Source organism: Lissotriton vulgaris, chromosome 4_1 (assembly GCF_964263255.1).
Source record: "Lissotriton vulgaris chromosome 4_1, aLisVul1.2, whole genome shotgun sequence".
Classification (NCBI taxonomy): domain Eukaryota; kingdom Metazoa; phylum Chordata; class Amphibia; order Caudata; family Salamandridae; genus Lissotriton; species Lissotriton vulgaris.
This window is the reverse complement of record NC_141691.1, coordinates 276861971-276878827: the sequence shown is the minus strand read 5'-3', so window position 1 is coordinate 276878827 and position 16857 is coordinate 276861971.

Sequence of the window (16857 nt, the reverse complement as noted above, 5' to 3'; positions counted from 1 at the left end):
GTAGCTTTATCAGTGAGTGAGTTGGTGTAGGAGTGGCTGTTTGGGTGACTAGGTGTATGTATGTAGACCTATGAATCAGTGAGTGAGTATGTAAGTACTGGTATGAGTGTGTCAATTGTTTTGAAAATGCTAGTGTATAAGTTGGAGTGGGTATACAAAATGTTATATTGGGGTGTGAGTGGGTGCATCAGAGATTCTGTGGATGATGTCATCAGTGATGTTATTTGAGATTTCATCAGTGATGTCACTGACCATGACATAAATGATGAATTATATAAGGTCATAAATATTGCATAGCGGGGCGTAAGTTATACTTTGCTCAGGTAACAGTAACGGCTGAGTTTTGCTGGGTTTGTACAAGTGAAATCTGAGACTAACTAGTGAATTGCTAAGGTTTTCTACTACTATTTTCCTAACTATAATGTTCCTTCAACCTTTGTTTTTTCAATAAATATCTAAGGTTTTTTAATGTTTCTTCCTAACCATAACTTTCTTGGAACCTTCGTTTTTTGGGGAATTTCAAAGGTTTTTTTACAGTTTGTGTCATAACCGTAACTAACAACCTTTGAGAGTGGGTGTGCAGGTGGCTGTATAAGTTGTGAGTGGACGTTTAAGGGGCTGTATTGTTCTGAAAATGGGTTTTTGAGTAGTTTCGTGGGTGTGTGAGTGGATGTGTGAGTAGTTCTGTGGGTCATAAGTGTGTGTTTTAGTGGCTACATGGCTCTTAGAGTAGCTGTATGGGTCAGTGACTGGGTGTGAGCATAGCTGTGAAGGTCTGAGTGTTGGTGTATCTTTATGGGTGTATTAGTGGGTGAATGAGTTGCTTTGTGGATGTGTGAGTGGGTTTGTGAGTGGCTTGTGGGTCTGTAAGTAGGTGTGTGATTGGATGTATGGTCTGTGAGTAGGTGTGTGAGTAGCTGTATGGGTTTGTGAGAAATGTTGTTGGGATGTGAGTGTCTATGTGGGTCAGTGAGTGGGTGTGTGTGTGAATGGTTATGTGGGTGTATGAGTGGGGTATGGTCTGTAAGTGTGTGTATGAGTTGGCTTGTGGGTGTGTGAGTGATGAAATGGGTCTATGAGCAGCTCTTTAGGTCTGTAAGTATATGTGTGAGTGACTGGGCCAAAATAGAACCTCACCTGCCCCTTTATCCAACAAGAGACCAGAGTTTTACACAAAATGTCTACCCAACTGGAGTACTTTCTACTAGTTATATAGTAAGTACCACTTCTTTTGGTAAATGTCTAGTGCATATTCTACACTAGAGCTTTGTAATGGACCACTAAGAAATATCAAGAGTGGCCTTGTGTGTGTTTTGGCAATGTGATTATTCCTCATGCGTCTTAATTCAGAAATTTGTGATAACATGAATCCCTGCATGGAAAAGACAACAAGACTACAAAGAGGTAAACCCCTACCAAATAAAAGTACTTCCTCTTAACTATATGAAGCAAGTGCTACTTTGTTTGGTTGGGATGTAGTCATAATCTTTGGCATCAAGGTCACGTTACTAAAATTGGTGGGAAACATACTGGGGGAATTTAGGTAAGTAGTCCATCATCCTGGCAAAAGGCACAACAACCTTTACATATCACCAAGGTAGACAGGGAAGGGGCAAATGGGTGATGCCTCAAGATGATTGTGCACATTGGCATACTTGCAGTGACTCAAAGGGAGAATACTTGAACCTGCTCTCACCAGGAGAGGCCAAGAAAGAACCAACTCTTTACTACAAAAGAGTAGGTTGGCTGAATGGAATGGGAGAAGGCACACGTGTATGGGGAGATGGGTGAGCAGGAAGGATGAATAAGTATAAAAGGTTGAAGTATGTAAGAGAAAGAGACCTGGGAGGGTGGGAGATTGAAGAGGGCAGGAGGAAGTAAGTGCATAATATGGATGGAAGACTTGGTGGGGGTAAGAGAGAGAGAGAGAAAGAATGAGAAAGAGAGAAGAGAGAGAGAGAGAGAGAGAGAGAGGTTGGTTTAATGGTAAGTCAGAGAGATGAAAGAGAGAGAGATTAGGGAAGGGAGAGCCAGAAAAAGCAACAAGATGGAGCAAAGATAGGGAAAATGTGACAGTGCAGTTAGGCAAATGAAGAAGCAGTAGAGAGCAAGTAAAGGTTTGGAGAACATGAGAGAGGGTGTAGTGACAGAGAGTATGGAATTGTGGGATTGCAGAGTGCAGAAGTGGAGAGCATGGAGGCAGAAGCGGAAGGGAGTCAGCAGTTCCCAGCACACACAAGTTTGGTACTCAATGTTACCGGGCGAGTCCTGCCATCAGGTGGTAGTTCTGTGGGCCGCCCTAGCTGTAACCCCCTGGTGGCTCTGCATAGTCTTCCACACAAGCATGCCATGTCCTTTCTACCCTCCCTCTGCCTCCAAAGACTGGGGGCTGGGTAGATAGAGGCTGCCACCTGGTTATGTCCTCACTGCACAGTACAGAAGTGAAGATCTCATGGCCAGAGCAGGTTTTAAAGTAGTTTTATATTTTTAATAAATGTATTAGCAACAGACTATAGGGAATTGTAATCGTTCTAGGCCTCACGCATACATTGATGTCCTGCTTATATCTCACTGTTATCAGACGCCATATTCGGTGGCACAATACAGATGTATCAGCACTGAGCACAAAGATGCATATGTGGGGTGCATGCAGCAGTGCATAAATTATGCTCTGAATAAGGAAATGTAAAAACTGGTGATCTGCTCTCTGTTGGACACTGTTTACAATATACACTCAAAATATAGGTTGGTTTCATAATGAGACGGAGTCTGGGTGAAAATGAACTATTATCCAACTTTGTCAAATTAGAATGTGTTTTTAAACCCTGCATACATATCTGTAGAGAGATTTTATTTTATAAATTTGCTTTTATATTTTTATGCTAGTAAATGCATTGATCACCACCCGCCACATGCCAGGAGGATAATACTTGCCAGGCAGACTTTGCGTGTTGAACTTCTTAATGACTATCTGACAGAATAAGATGTTAGGGGCTGTGGGAAACACTACATTCTGATTGGATGAAGGAGTGAGCATGAATCATTTCTTAGACCAGGGCATAATTTTAACACCTTTAATCACTCAAAAGTCTTAAAACTCCTGATTGGTGACAGTGGCACATTGGGAAACCCATCCCACTGTAGAATGCAACATCGTTGAGCCAGTGCTGCCCCAGTGTGGCTGTACCAGCTTCGCAGATGCAACACAATGGTGACCACAACAAATTAAGGCCTGCACCATACTCAAGGAGCCTGCTCAACCCTGGAGCTTGAAGCACACAAGTAGATGCTCTACCTCAGGACTTGTGCCTCAGTAGAGTTGTGCGTGGCACAAAGGGTACATCACTCTGTGCCTTACACCTCAAAAGTAGATGTGCCACACTAGGCCATGTGCCACACCATACATTATAACATGGGGCCTTATCTAAACTGAAGTGGTCTCTGCCACAAAGGGCATACACCACTCTCGAGAATGTCTCACAACACTTAATTAACCACACCTGCAGATTTGTCTCAAGAAAGTTTGCATCACATGTGCAGCAGATTGTGGATCACAGCCCAATGTTACATACTCCACAATGCTGCTTGCACAGCACTCATAGCTTTGCCCACAAAGTCCCCACTCCACAGTAAAAGGACTGTGGAAACAACCGAGGCATCTACAACAGTGACGCTGCTGACTCTAGACTGGAGCCTAAGCTACACAAGACGGTATACTAAACAGGGTATGTGTCTCACTGAACTATCATGTGCCACAAAAAACCAAAACCACCCTTAAGAATGTACTGCACCGATTATAGCTTGTAAATCACACCAGGAGATTTGCCACAAGGCCACATGGGTGCAGAAGACGAGGGTACACAGCACCATGCAACATGCATTACACTGGGGCCGGCACCACATACATTGATTTACTGTACCAGATCTCTTCACCACTTCAAAGGGGGTGCAGTTAGCTGAGCATGGCATTGAAAACTTGCAGAACTGTTGGACCAAACACTACATGCAACATGGACAGCACAGGTCGACAACACTACCAGTCGTGTCCCACTTATCACTAAAAGGACATGTGCACAACAGAGATGCCTGCAAGCATCAGGTTGTGGGCCATACTTCCACGGAGGCCTCCCTTACATTGGAAAATGCAGCACATGGATAATGCCTTTTGTAAATATAACTCACTAACAGCACCTCATAACTAACTAGATGGTACTGTGTTGTACAGTATTACAGAGACACACTGACAAGGATGAGCAGAGACACTTTCATTGAACTCTTTCCCCCACAGATCCACTGGTGTGCCATTACTGCAGTCGTGAGGCTGCCCTGACTAGCAAAGTTCAAGTCTGCTCACCATTACAATTGGGTATTATGCCTCTGCTTTGTGAGCCCGTATTGTGCCTGTATTTTGTGCCTTGTATTTTTGCCTTTTGTATTTGTGTATTTTTGCCTGCCTTGTATTTCTGCATTTGTTCCAACTGCCTGTTTTTTTCCCCTCTGTGCCCACTTCACTGCCCTTTTTTCCCGCAGCTGCTGCCCCACGCCCCCTCCCTCCTCTCACTTCCTGCCGCGCTACAGAAATCCAGGACCTCCTCAACAGCACCTCCCCGGACATTGCCCTCCTCACCGAAACCTGGTTGAACGCTGCCTCCGGACCAGACATAGTGATCGCCATCCTAGAAGGATACAAGCTCACCCGTAAGGACCACCTCAACAGCCATGGGAGAGACATCGCCATTGCCCACAAGGCCAACCTTCGCCTGAGCACCTATACTGATTGGCCCACAGACCTAAAGGAACACCTTCACTTCAAGATACAGACCAACCCTTCCTCCACCTACTGAGGCACCCTCATCTTCAGAACACTCCGCCCGCGCTCCGTTAACTGACTCCATTATAGACATCATCATGTCACATGCCATCACCTCCGCTGACTTCACGCTGCTAGGTGACCTCAACTTCCACCTCGACAACTACCAGGACCCCAACTCCGCCTCCCTCCTGGACAAACACCACGTCATAGGACTCAAACAGATCATACCAGAACCAACGCACTCAGCTGGGCACATCCTAGACCCCATCTTCACTGCAGGAAATTCCAACACCTTCAGCCACATCACCAAACTCCCATGGACAGACCATCGCTGTGTCCACTTCACCTTTAAAGCCAACATTCCCTGCAGGAGATCGCCCCAGCCCCGTTGCAGGAACTGGAACAAGATCTCTGATGACCAGCTCACCGCCACCCTCAGCAGCTCTACACCCACTGACACAGAAGACAACCCCACTGCAGCCACATGCACCTACACAACTGGATCACCGACTGTGCCAACACCATACCCCCCTCAAGAAAGCCTCCAAACCTCATACCAAGAAATCAGCAGATTCTACCCTGAACTCCGATACTCCAAATGGACCTGCAGGTGACTTGAAAAGCTATGGAGGAACTCCAAACCCCAGACAGACATCGCCAACTTCAAAACAGAGACCGCTGCCCACCACCAATTCATCAGACTCTCCAGAAAGAAAGCACTCCAGGACAGAAACTCCACCAATGCACAAAACAGCAAGGAACTCTTTAGCATCATCAAAGAGTTCACCCAGACATCCCACCCTCCCAGGACCTCCTCAACAAACTCAGTGCCTCCTTCCATAAAAAAATCAAGAATATCTACGACGACTTCAACAACAACAATCCCCACAAGGAACCCCTTGCGTCAACAGACTACATCCACTCCCTACTCAATAGGGGAGAGACGGTGGCCCTCATCCACCAGGACCTCTCCACAGCCTTTGACACCGTCTCCCAACGCACCGTAGCCCACAGACTCTGCGAAACGGGTAGAACAAGGCCGTCGACTTGGTCCCCTCTTTCCTCTATGGCAGAACCCAACGAGTTAGACTCCCTCCATTTCTCTCAGAACCCTTTCCAATCACCTGCGGAGTCCCACAATGATCCTCTCCAAGCCTGACCATGTTCATCATCTACATGGCCCGCTCGTATCCATTCTCAGAGCACACAGACTTAACATCATATCATATGCAGAAAACATCCAACTCATCCTCTCCTACAGCTCAACACAGACAAAACTGAAGTGCTCATCATCAACCCATACCCTGATGCATGGAATGACACCTGGTGGCCCCACGCCCTTGGGACCCACCCACCCCCACGGACCATGCATGCAACCTCGAAATCATCCTGGACTCCAAACTCCCAAAAAAAGGACCCCCAGGTAAACACCATCACCTCCTCCTGCTACCATACCCTCTGCCTACTCTGAAAAAACCTTCAACTGGATATCCCAGGAACACAGAAAAATAGTCACTCATGCCATCATCAGTAGCATACTTGACTATGCAAAGCACTCTATGCCAGGATGAACAGGAACCTCACCCGCAAACTCCAGAACGTGCAGAACGCTGCCGCCAGACTTGTCCTCAACCTACCATGCCACTGCCACATCAGCCAACACCAACAGACCCTATACTGGCTCCCTGTCAAGAAGGAAATCACCAAAAAGCTCTTCACCCACGCACACAAGGCCCTTCCCAACACTGGACCAGCCAGCCTTAACCACGGCTTCACTTTCACGCTCCCCAACGTTCCTTCCACTCGGCCCAGCTTTCCCTCACGATTAAAGAAAGCCAGAGCAGGAGGACGCTCCGTCTCCCTCCTCACGGCTAAGGCATGGAACTCCCACCACTCCACCTCCGACAGCTAACATCACTTCCTAATTACCTAAAGGAGCTCAGGACCTGGCTCTTTGATGGAACTCAATGATTCCCCAGACTGCTGCAGAGTCCACCCATCCTCTTTCCTCCAACCCCCAGCGCCTTGAGACACTTTGACGTGAGTAGGTGTGCTCTACAAACCAATTGATTGATTGATTGCCTCAGCAGGTTTAATCATTGCACTACAGATAGTGACATCGCTGAGAAAGGGGTTGGGCTCTGGGTAGAGAAAAGGCATGCCTGAGATGCTTCTGATGAAGAACCTGCTTATTGGGAAATATCTAAGATGAAAATGGGTACAGCAGGGCTGATGACAGCTCTGAGGTATCACAGGAAGGCACATATGCAGGGTAGTGATTTCTTGTACCCAGGGACAGTACACATAACTTTCAGCAGAAGTATTGCACTTTGCACTGGACAATTTCACCCAGCACACCACACCAATAGAGTAGACCCCAATTCCCATCTGCAGAGGTAATATTCCTGAATTTCCACTATGCCTCATTGGGCAGACCACTCAGGATATTGCGACATGGAATAGGAAATTTAGCGGCACAAATAGGGAAATTTAGCGGCACAAATAGGGAAATTTAGCGGCATTTTTGCGGCACTTTATTTTACTTATAATCATTCCTTTTCAGCTTGAAATCAATAGGAACTGTTTTAGCAGAGTATTCCACTTTGAAATAGGCATGTTTAAAGTGTCTGCAGCTCTACGGAAGCACAGCTCCAGTCCTAACTTCGTAGGAGGCAGCTGTATTTCTACATTTAATTTTTAAGTAGGCCTCTCTGAGTGGGGTCTAGTTTTCATGAGTTCATCCAAAGTAATTTAGGACCCTCGCCTAGCCTCAGAGGATTCTCCAAACCCAAACAGGAATCTTCTGGTCCATTGCTCACATTCCTTCCTATGACTCTGTACAAGTGTTCATCTGATTGTATTTCTTGCTTCTATGTAAAGTGCCCTAAAGCTTCTTAGTTATCAAGCCCTATATATAAAACTAAACAATAAACAAAAGAAACATTCCCATGGGTAAATACAAGCATGAACCACAATGCAGTCTTGTCATATGGTGGTGTGCATGTTTGAGTTATACAATATTGTTTTATGTCGGTGTGCATGTTTGAGTTACGCAGTATTGTCATATGATGGTGTGAATGGCTGAGCTAATCAATATTGTTATATGATGGTGTGCTTGTTTGAGTTACGCAGTATGTGCCTGTTTGTGCAAAACCTCAAATCTGAGCATATATAGCACTGTTTTGAACCCGAGCTGCAGTTTCTTTAATGTGGGCAGTCAATAAACATTTCTGAAAGATTTTTTCCAGTGAGAATCATTTGGGTACTAATTGAGTGCCAAACTGCAAATCCATATGCAATTGACAGTGCTTTGAACTAAATCAACTTAAAATTACATTTTCAGGTTGAATTTTTACTCGGAACGTTTGGTTAATTTTTGAGTGTGTGATGCAGTTACACAATTTCGGCCATTTTGCAAGATTAAAGTATGAGATACGCCCACCCCTAAGGTGCCTGCACATAGTACAGGAAACAGAAGCGCTATCTTTACTTCATTATTTTATATGTCCCAGAGCCCTCCCGCTCCGTGACTCTGTTGATAGGCACAGTCTGAGAGCTCAGAAGGGTTCATCTCGGCCTGAAAGCTACGTCAGGTAGTTTCATGTGGAATCACAAACTGAATAGACTGCCTGCAAAACAGAGCCTTAAAAACATCTCCTTCTAAAATATCAATACCTTATGAACCTGCTTGCAAAAATCTCAATCTACTTCCATAGTTCTGAATCCAGACAAACTCACATCCTATCTATTTTATGACTTTTCAAACCACTGGCTCAGATGGTGCTTGATAGTGGGTTTAGCTGCTTAATAGACACTTTGCATGCAGACATTAATTTATGGCAGATACTTTCAACAGTGATGTTTAAGTTTATGTTTTACAGTATACACTATGCAGTTTCTGGGCCACATGTCAAAGAAATTAGCATTCTGAAGATCGTAAATTTACTCATCTCCGGAATTCACAACAAAACTCTAATTTTTACCTACAGTGGGACACCAGACTTAGCTTTGCAGGCATTACCCCGGAAAACATTTGTCGATTCCATTTTCTCGTGCAGAAATGTCTACACGTTTCTCATGAGAACCTGCAGAAGCAATGAAAATGCACTTGCTAACTTGGGGGCATATTATCAAGGGGGTTTATCTCCGCTTTTTTGGCTTTAAAAGCCAAGAAAGCGGAGATAAAATTATCTCCCTATTACCTAGCTGCCGCTAACACCAGTTAGCGACAGCTAGTAGGAGATAGCGACCATCTTGGGCCCCACTTTGCATGTCAGTGATATTTATCACTAATGAGATGCAAAGTGGGCGTGCCAAGATGTTAGAGACTGAAAACAGTCGCTAACATCGCTATCTCCTATTACCAACATTTGGAGATATTCGCGCTAAGCGGGAATATCTCCAAAAGCTAACACCTGCCCTGAGCAGTTCTTAGCCATGTTATCCAATGGGAGGTGGATAACATGACTAAGAGCATTAGCTCGCTAATGCATGAATATCGCTGACTTTTCAGCGATATTCATGCTTTGCGGCAATTTTTACCGCATTTGTGTTAAACCTTGGTAATACCAAGGTTTATTTGCGGTAAAAATCGCCGCAGCGGTGCGGTAAATTTTTGTCTCTAACCAAGCAATAGCGATAATTATCTATAAATATATTTTTTCACATGGAAAATATTATTTTATCATGGAAAACTGCTCTCTCTCCAATGCACTTAACTAATTCTCTTCCCTATTCCGTTTCTTTTTTTTGCAATTTTATATAGAGTGGGCGCGACCCGAAGGCTTTTGAGTTCTCTACTTGGGCATCAGTTACATTACGGAATGTGATACATATAAATAATTTGCCCAGAATCACATGACTTTGTGCCAACGCCGGGACTTGAACTTGGTTCCCATTTCCAAAATTGGCAGCTTTTGCCCTAATGCCAAGTCCTCTCCCCCACTATGAAAAGGGAACACCTTTCCCATTGACGTAAGCAAATGAACGACGAGTAGTGGGTTTACCAAAATGGAAATTTTAGAGAGAGTATATACATTTATGAGAGGAAAACCAGTTTTCTTTCAAAATACATATGAGCAATTGCATGTGCAGTGCTTTAAGTGAAAAATCACTAATTTAGAGTGACCGAACGTCCCGGATTTGCGAGGACAGTCCCGATTTTTTGGGGAAATGTCCCGGTGTCCGACACTTATTGTAAAAATGATCAAATGTCCCGGTTTTGAGAGAGGGTCGGGTGAGCACGAACATTTACACTTTGCTGTGAATGCTCACCTTCACACCGGCCCTCTCAAGATAACAGTTTGAAAGATTCTCTTACTGTGCTGCCTGACTTAATTCAGGCAACACAGCAGGGTTTAATGAAGGGTGAATCACATTACCGGAGGCCAGAATCACAATGCTTCCCTTGCAACACACCCCAGTTTGTCACTTTTATCGCTGCACAACATATTGACAGAGCAGGGTCTGTCTAGAGACCCTGCCCTGTTAATCACTGTGTGTGACGAGCACCCACTCAAACCCCTGCAGTTTGGGAACAATGAATGGGCGATTCTAATTTTCAGCAGCAACTCTGCGAACGGGCGGCTACTTCACAGCTCATTTACTTGCAAGCTGCTCCGAAGCCCTGCCCTGCTCTGGAGGAGATGCCTAGCCAGACCCTGCCGTCGATGAGGGTACTGGTACTCTCCCTCTGCTACAGAGAAGTGCCGGTACTGAGGACCCAAAATTTCGGAAGTGCCGGTACTCAGTACTGGTGAGTACCGGCCCATTTAAAGCACTGGACACAAACATGTGGCTCTAAGATAAATGACCTATCTTTTCACGTGCTACATTAGGCTGCTACGTTAGGCTGCCCACGGCAACTTCTAGGGGTAAGTAAAATTAATTCTGCTAAGTAATCTCCCATTACAGTCCAAGTGGAACAATTCTCTCTTCAAGGCGCTAGAATTGTTGGATTTTCAGTAAGCATGCCAACGCGCCACTAGTCTGTTCACTGACTTTGTCTTGTCAGGGTGTTATTCTGGTTGGATGCAGGTACAATTATTCACTGAAGGCTGTTCCTAATCAGTCTTGTGTATTGCTGCCGAGTAATTGTGTTCTGACGCTGCGACCAGACTGAGGTCACCTGTACATCAGCTCACAGTCATAGGCAATTTGTGACCCGCACAACTCAGGGTAGGAGCTTTAATTAGAGAGCTGCAAGCAAGAGAGCCTCACACTCTGTGCCCCCTCCTCCTCCTCCTCCAGGTGCTACTTGTCTTTCTTTTACCTACTATTGGAAACGTACTGAAAATGAAACAAACCAGTCGTGTCTTTTCTTTTACAAAACAACATTTTAGAAAGCTGGGTACTGGGCCGAAGCGCGCTGAGCACCCACTGGGCAGGAAGTTCAAATCACTTATCCAACGTTTTTGGCTCAACAGAATCCAAATGATGGACACGTTCACACATTCACTACAGGTGCAGTACTAAGCACCCCTCCCAGGATTGCATTTTCGAAATTTGGCGAGCAGTTTTGTAAAAATCGCTGCATTTTTACAAAACTGCCGATTTTGCAATTCTTTTGCAAATCGCGAAATCCTGGAGGGTCTCATTGGGTTTCTCTGTCACTGAGGGTGACCAGATATATTAATGGTTTTAGTGATCCGAAGATGAACAGGAACATATGCGTTATTAGCTACTCTGCTCCTTTGTATGTTTGATGTATGTTCTTTTTTTAATGACCGTCCTCGGCCCCCCCAAGTACAGACAAAGTTTTGTTACTTTTGCGGGTTATTCCTTCTTTTGCTATGTTAAGTAAATGGAATTGATATCCAGTATTCTAAAACACAGTGGATTGAATCCCCCAGGCTTTAAAGGTTTCCTGTTCTTCCAGGACTTTATTTGCGATTTAGATGGTCCTCCAGCTGGCGATGGTGGATTCCATTCCTTGTGCTTTGTCCAGCTTTACAAATTCTATTGAGAGAAGATCAACAGAACGTATACCTTTCAATGTTGGTATTTTGCTTAGGAGTTGGAGAATATTCCCTCTGTTCAAGATATCGGAGGGTCCTTTTGATTCGTATTCTGGGGTGAAGATTGTAATGGCAGAGTTCCTAGTTTAGTTGATTAGAGAATTTTTTTCAAATGTTGGCCCCAAGTAATCTTCCATGGAGCAGTCGGTGGATTGCTGAATCGGTACAATGGAGATATCGGGAATTAGGGGCTCTTGGTGCCTAGGGCCTGTGGAACCTTCTAAGCTACAATCTGAATTTACAGAGGGACCCACATGCCCACATTTAGTAGTCCTTGGCTCATGTGGGGCTCTCTGCACTTCATTACAGGCTTTACTTGTATTGTCGTTTATTTGATTTACTTCTCCCGATGCCTTAGTTTAGTCCTGACCGAACATGTGAGCTAATTGCTTGATTTGCTTGGTTGATGTTTTGGGATTGGCACCCAGTGGGAGTGGCAAATGCAAAGTTGAGGTTGGTTCAACTACTGGATTTGACCGTGGATAGGAGGTGGCTCCCTTACCTCACTTGGCAATTAATGTTGTCATCCTTTTGGGGTTTGGCTTTAGTTATTCTATTGCCTTGGGTGTCAGTTTGACCTCTGAGTGATGACCAGACTGCCCCTAAGGAGGGTGTTTCCACTTGTATCACATCCATGTTTTCCATGTTTTCCATAGAGTAGGTTTCGTTTGGCTGATTGTACCCCCCTCAAATGCGAAAACGCGGGCCAATGTTGTTTGTTCTTGTGCTTGCCGCAGTAGTGTGTTTGTTGTAAATAGAGGATACGATTTTGTGAGGCTCGGAGATGGCATTTTGTTATGACCTTTTCTCCTAAGTTGATGGCATCGCATAGCGTTCTGCTTTGGTGTTTGCTCCTTAGATAGTAGAGGAGACCTAGTAGGCGGACTGCCTTCATAGCAGATCAGAAGGTTGTTGCTAGGGTTTTTTTGGACAACAGGATCCCTATTTGGTAACTCGTTAGGCACTACTTTATTTAAATGTGCCTTTGATTTGTCTTGATTTGGGACCTTTGGCAGGCCTTCTATGAGAGTGGAAACAATTGAGGGGAGTGACGATAATTTGTCAATAATAGGAACACAGCTGCAGTTCAATTTTGCTTCCTATTGGGGTCTGCTGATTAAAAGAATGAGTTGACCTAGTTTCTCGGCTATTCCCCCACAAAGAGGGCCAGAGTATCTCATAATGTCAACTGCGGGTCCATTTTATCTGACTGGTAATGTAGTACGTCAACAGTTTGCTGCATTGTATTAAATAAGATGTCCCATGTGTTCAATGCCTGTTTCCCGGTTTGAATTGGTGAGTCAGAGGTCAAAGGAGGAGTTGGAGAGTTTGTACGTGAGATTGAATTGTTAGTCGCTGCTTCTTGGTTATTTCCTTGTTTCGCACGGTTATTAATACTTATACTAGCTATAGGCAGAAGCTGTTTTCCAGGAGTGTCCAATGCGTATGATGCTGTTAGGTCCATCCACTACGGTGATCCCAGGTAAGAGAGCGGACCCTGCTCACCTCTCCTGGAAACCGGGGAATCCGATGAGATTTCAAAGGGCTCTTTGGGAGTGTTATGGCCACACCCTGTTTCCGCTCCTAAGGACAATTGGGCCGATTTCATGGCCTCTCAATGTGATAGCGGGTTGTGAGGGGATTTGTGGAAGTCTTTTTGTTGCGAGACTTTGAAGTGGTGATCAGGTTTTGGTGAGTAATTTAATGTATGTCCACTTGAGTCCTCCTGCTCTAGGTTTATGGCCTTACCGTTCTTTGCTGTAGACTCCTGTAAGTTTTGTGCTTCTGTCAGGAAAACCATTTCCCCTACAGGACAATCTGCTGTTTCCACAGTTTACCCCCTGTCTCCTAGCCATGGGTTCTGGACTGCCTTGGTCAGGAAATACAATATCAAGATGGTGGTGCAGCGCTAAGTTAGCGATGCAGCCTTTCTGGTGATTTGAGCAAGACTCAAGATGTGCAGCTGAGTCTCGCGCTGGCTTTAAGGACTGCACACTTCACCAAGACCATTGTGGGAATCGGAAGGTTTCTACCGGTGTTCGTGTAGTTTTGAGAGTAGTCAGGCGATATTTGTGGATTTATCACGGGTGGTAGTTTAGTCTCCTACACGTCGGTTCTCCGAAGGAAAACTCCAGTGAAAGCTCATTCCGAAGTTGACGTCCCGAACTCCACAGTTTCCTCTGGTTCAGTCTCCCCACAATTTCCTGTCACACAAGTACCTAGAGGGAGAAATAGATGCCATCAAAATGTTTAGTTAAACTTGTATTTTTTATAGGTCTCAGAAAATGTATATGCAAACGAATGTAAGTGATAAAGAACAATAATTACCTTCTCGTAAAAGCCTGTATTAGTTTGTTCCTGTTAATAGAAAAAAGACGTGATTAGTTAATTCCGATTCTGGGGAAACATTTATTTGGTGAAGAGATATTTAAAACTCAAGACCTATACTTACCTCCTTGTATAAGTCAACGCTATTCAGTTCCTGTTGAGGAAAGTAAAGAAAGAAACAAAAGGTTAATATTGTAACTTTAAACCAACATATACAAAAGAGTCAGTTATCAGAGAAAGTAGAACAATTTACTCCCCATAGTTATTGTGGCATTAAATTACAGGGTGTAGCACTGCATAACAATTCAACAAACGAAAATTCTACACCAGGCAACTACAGCATATAGAGGAGAGACTAAGGTCTGGTCTAGCAAGGGTAGGTAAATGTTTTCTACAGAGAGAGAGAGAGAGAGAGAGGTGCTAGAGAAGTAGCGATAGGGTAGAAGTTGTTAATTTTATTTGTGTATTTCAGTGTCAACAGTGCCCAAGAAGACTTGTTGAACGTAGCTGTGAAGACACCAGATTGAAGACCAGCAGTCTCTTCTCTGTCCCATCCTCGTTCCCCCGCTGGGGTTGTTTCACGCAACAAGAGGTTACATTGGTGCGTGGAGGGAGTCTCGAGGGCACGGGGGTATTGGGGAAAGCTTGTCATTCAGTTCCTGTGGACATTTCTGGATCCTTCATGTAAGACTCTTTGACAGCTTCCCTCCGCTTTTTGATGTTGGTTGAGCCAGTTATGGCATTGCTGGTTAGGGTGGGGATGGGAAAGGATCAACGGGTGGCGAGCTCCTCAGCGCGCCTTTCCACCTCCCCCTCTTGAGAGTCAGACAGGCTGTTAATTTTGTCAGTTTTGTGTTTACATATTTTTTCCTGATGTTAACAGGGGGACCACAGTATTGGCCACAGGTTGGGTCAATGTTGTTCCCACTATGGCTTGTTCCGTGACTAGTGTGGTCGGTGATTTTGGAGAAAGTAGGGGGGAGTGGATCCTGAAGGCCCAGAATTTTGCCGCTTGAGGAAAATATGGACGATATTGGGTCCTTTAGAAATTTAAATTTTGAAGATATTTTTGGTTGGCATAAATGAGGTTAGCAGCTTCTAGGGTTCTGTGCTGGGTTGCCGGGGCCTCTGCTTCCTCTAATTCCTCTACTTCCTCCATGGCTGTTACCAAAATTGTTGTGCTTTGTTTCGTTCTTTCTTTTTGTTTGGCTTTGCACATAGCGACCATGGGTTGCCTCCTTTTTCTGGCCGACCTCATGTTTAGAATACTCTAGGTCCTCAGAAGGTGCCCTACTTTCTCACGCCTGCGCTTTTGCCCCTTTGTTTTATGTTGTGCTGCATTGATTTGCAAGGGAGCAATGGATCTGTCGACTGCCAATGGTAGGGCAGTTGAGAAAATTCAATTTAATTTGGTCTTCAATTTGTTTCTTCGAAGTAGGGTTTTGGTTATCTTATGCGCTGTTTGACCTGCCTTCAGTAGGTCCAGTAGCTTTTGCTGCTCTTACTGCTCTTTCTGATACTGCTACTGCTGCTGGATTTGTAAGCACTGACTCAGACCGGATGGCAGACGGACAGATGTACAGACGTGCAATGAAATAACAGCTCCTAGTCTTCTTGTTTTCCTGGGTTTGGTGGAGTTGGTCTGGTGGTATCTAGCCGGTCGAAATAGGTCTGGTGCCCAAGCTTGCCACCTGTAAGTTCCACTGACCAGGCTGGACCTGGCAGGTAAGGGTGGCAGAGGACATGGACAAGTGGGTGAAGGGTCACACACGCTCTCACAATCCTCCCCCAGTGCCTGGCTGCTTACTGTGAGGGAAGGGAGAAAGCAGCAGGGCAGCAAGGATAGCAGGGTGGCAAGGGAAGGATGACACCAGTCACCTGGGGGGCCAGAGAACCTACCCAGCGGTGGGCGCAATAGACGCAGGGTGGTGAGGGAAGGTTATGAAAACCGCTCCTTGTTGCCCCCCCTTCCCCCTCAGTCGCCTTACTGCAGTCGTGCCACCTCCCGCCACTCCTCAGGCTCAGGCTCCGGCCTCAGGCTAGGATCCGCGGATCAGCTGATGACCGGCTGGCGTCGCGTCCAAGGCACCTCATGCACCTCATTAATGCCCGGCCAGATGTCAAAAGCTGTGGCAAGGTGTTTTGCGGCGTGGTCCGTGGTCCGTGTCGAGGTCCATGGAGGGCTTCAGGGGAGTCTCAGGCAGAACTGGAGCTGGGATCAGCAGATTACCAGACCACCCGCTGCCGCACGGCTCCCCAGACGCAGGACGACCGTAGCACCTCCACTCGCTGCTTGATACTCGCTGCTACCACTGCCCCGGTAGCTCTCGCACTGCTCCGGAAACCATAGATAACATGAGAGATGAGGTGTAGCTCCAAATGAGGTACACAAAGAATCAGAGAGAGGCTGGGGATATCTTCACATGTCAGAGCCCCTGGAAGACAGCATTGGTGGTAGCAGAGTTTGAGGGAATTGTCCTCTTCATGTGACCGATGAAGGAGGCCAAGTCAAGGGATGCGCTGGTAGCAGCATGGTCTCATATTGCTCTGGGTCAACTCGAGTTGCAGCAACACCAGTCCCAGTCTCGGATGAAATGCGGCAGCCAGGCCTCCTCAATTCAGTGGCATTGATCTAGGGAGGCAATCACGCAGCCCACATCAGGCTGCAAGGAATAACAGGTGAGGTAGGCAGTGAGATAG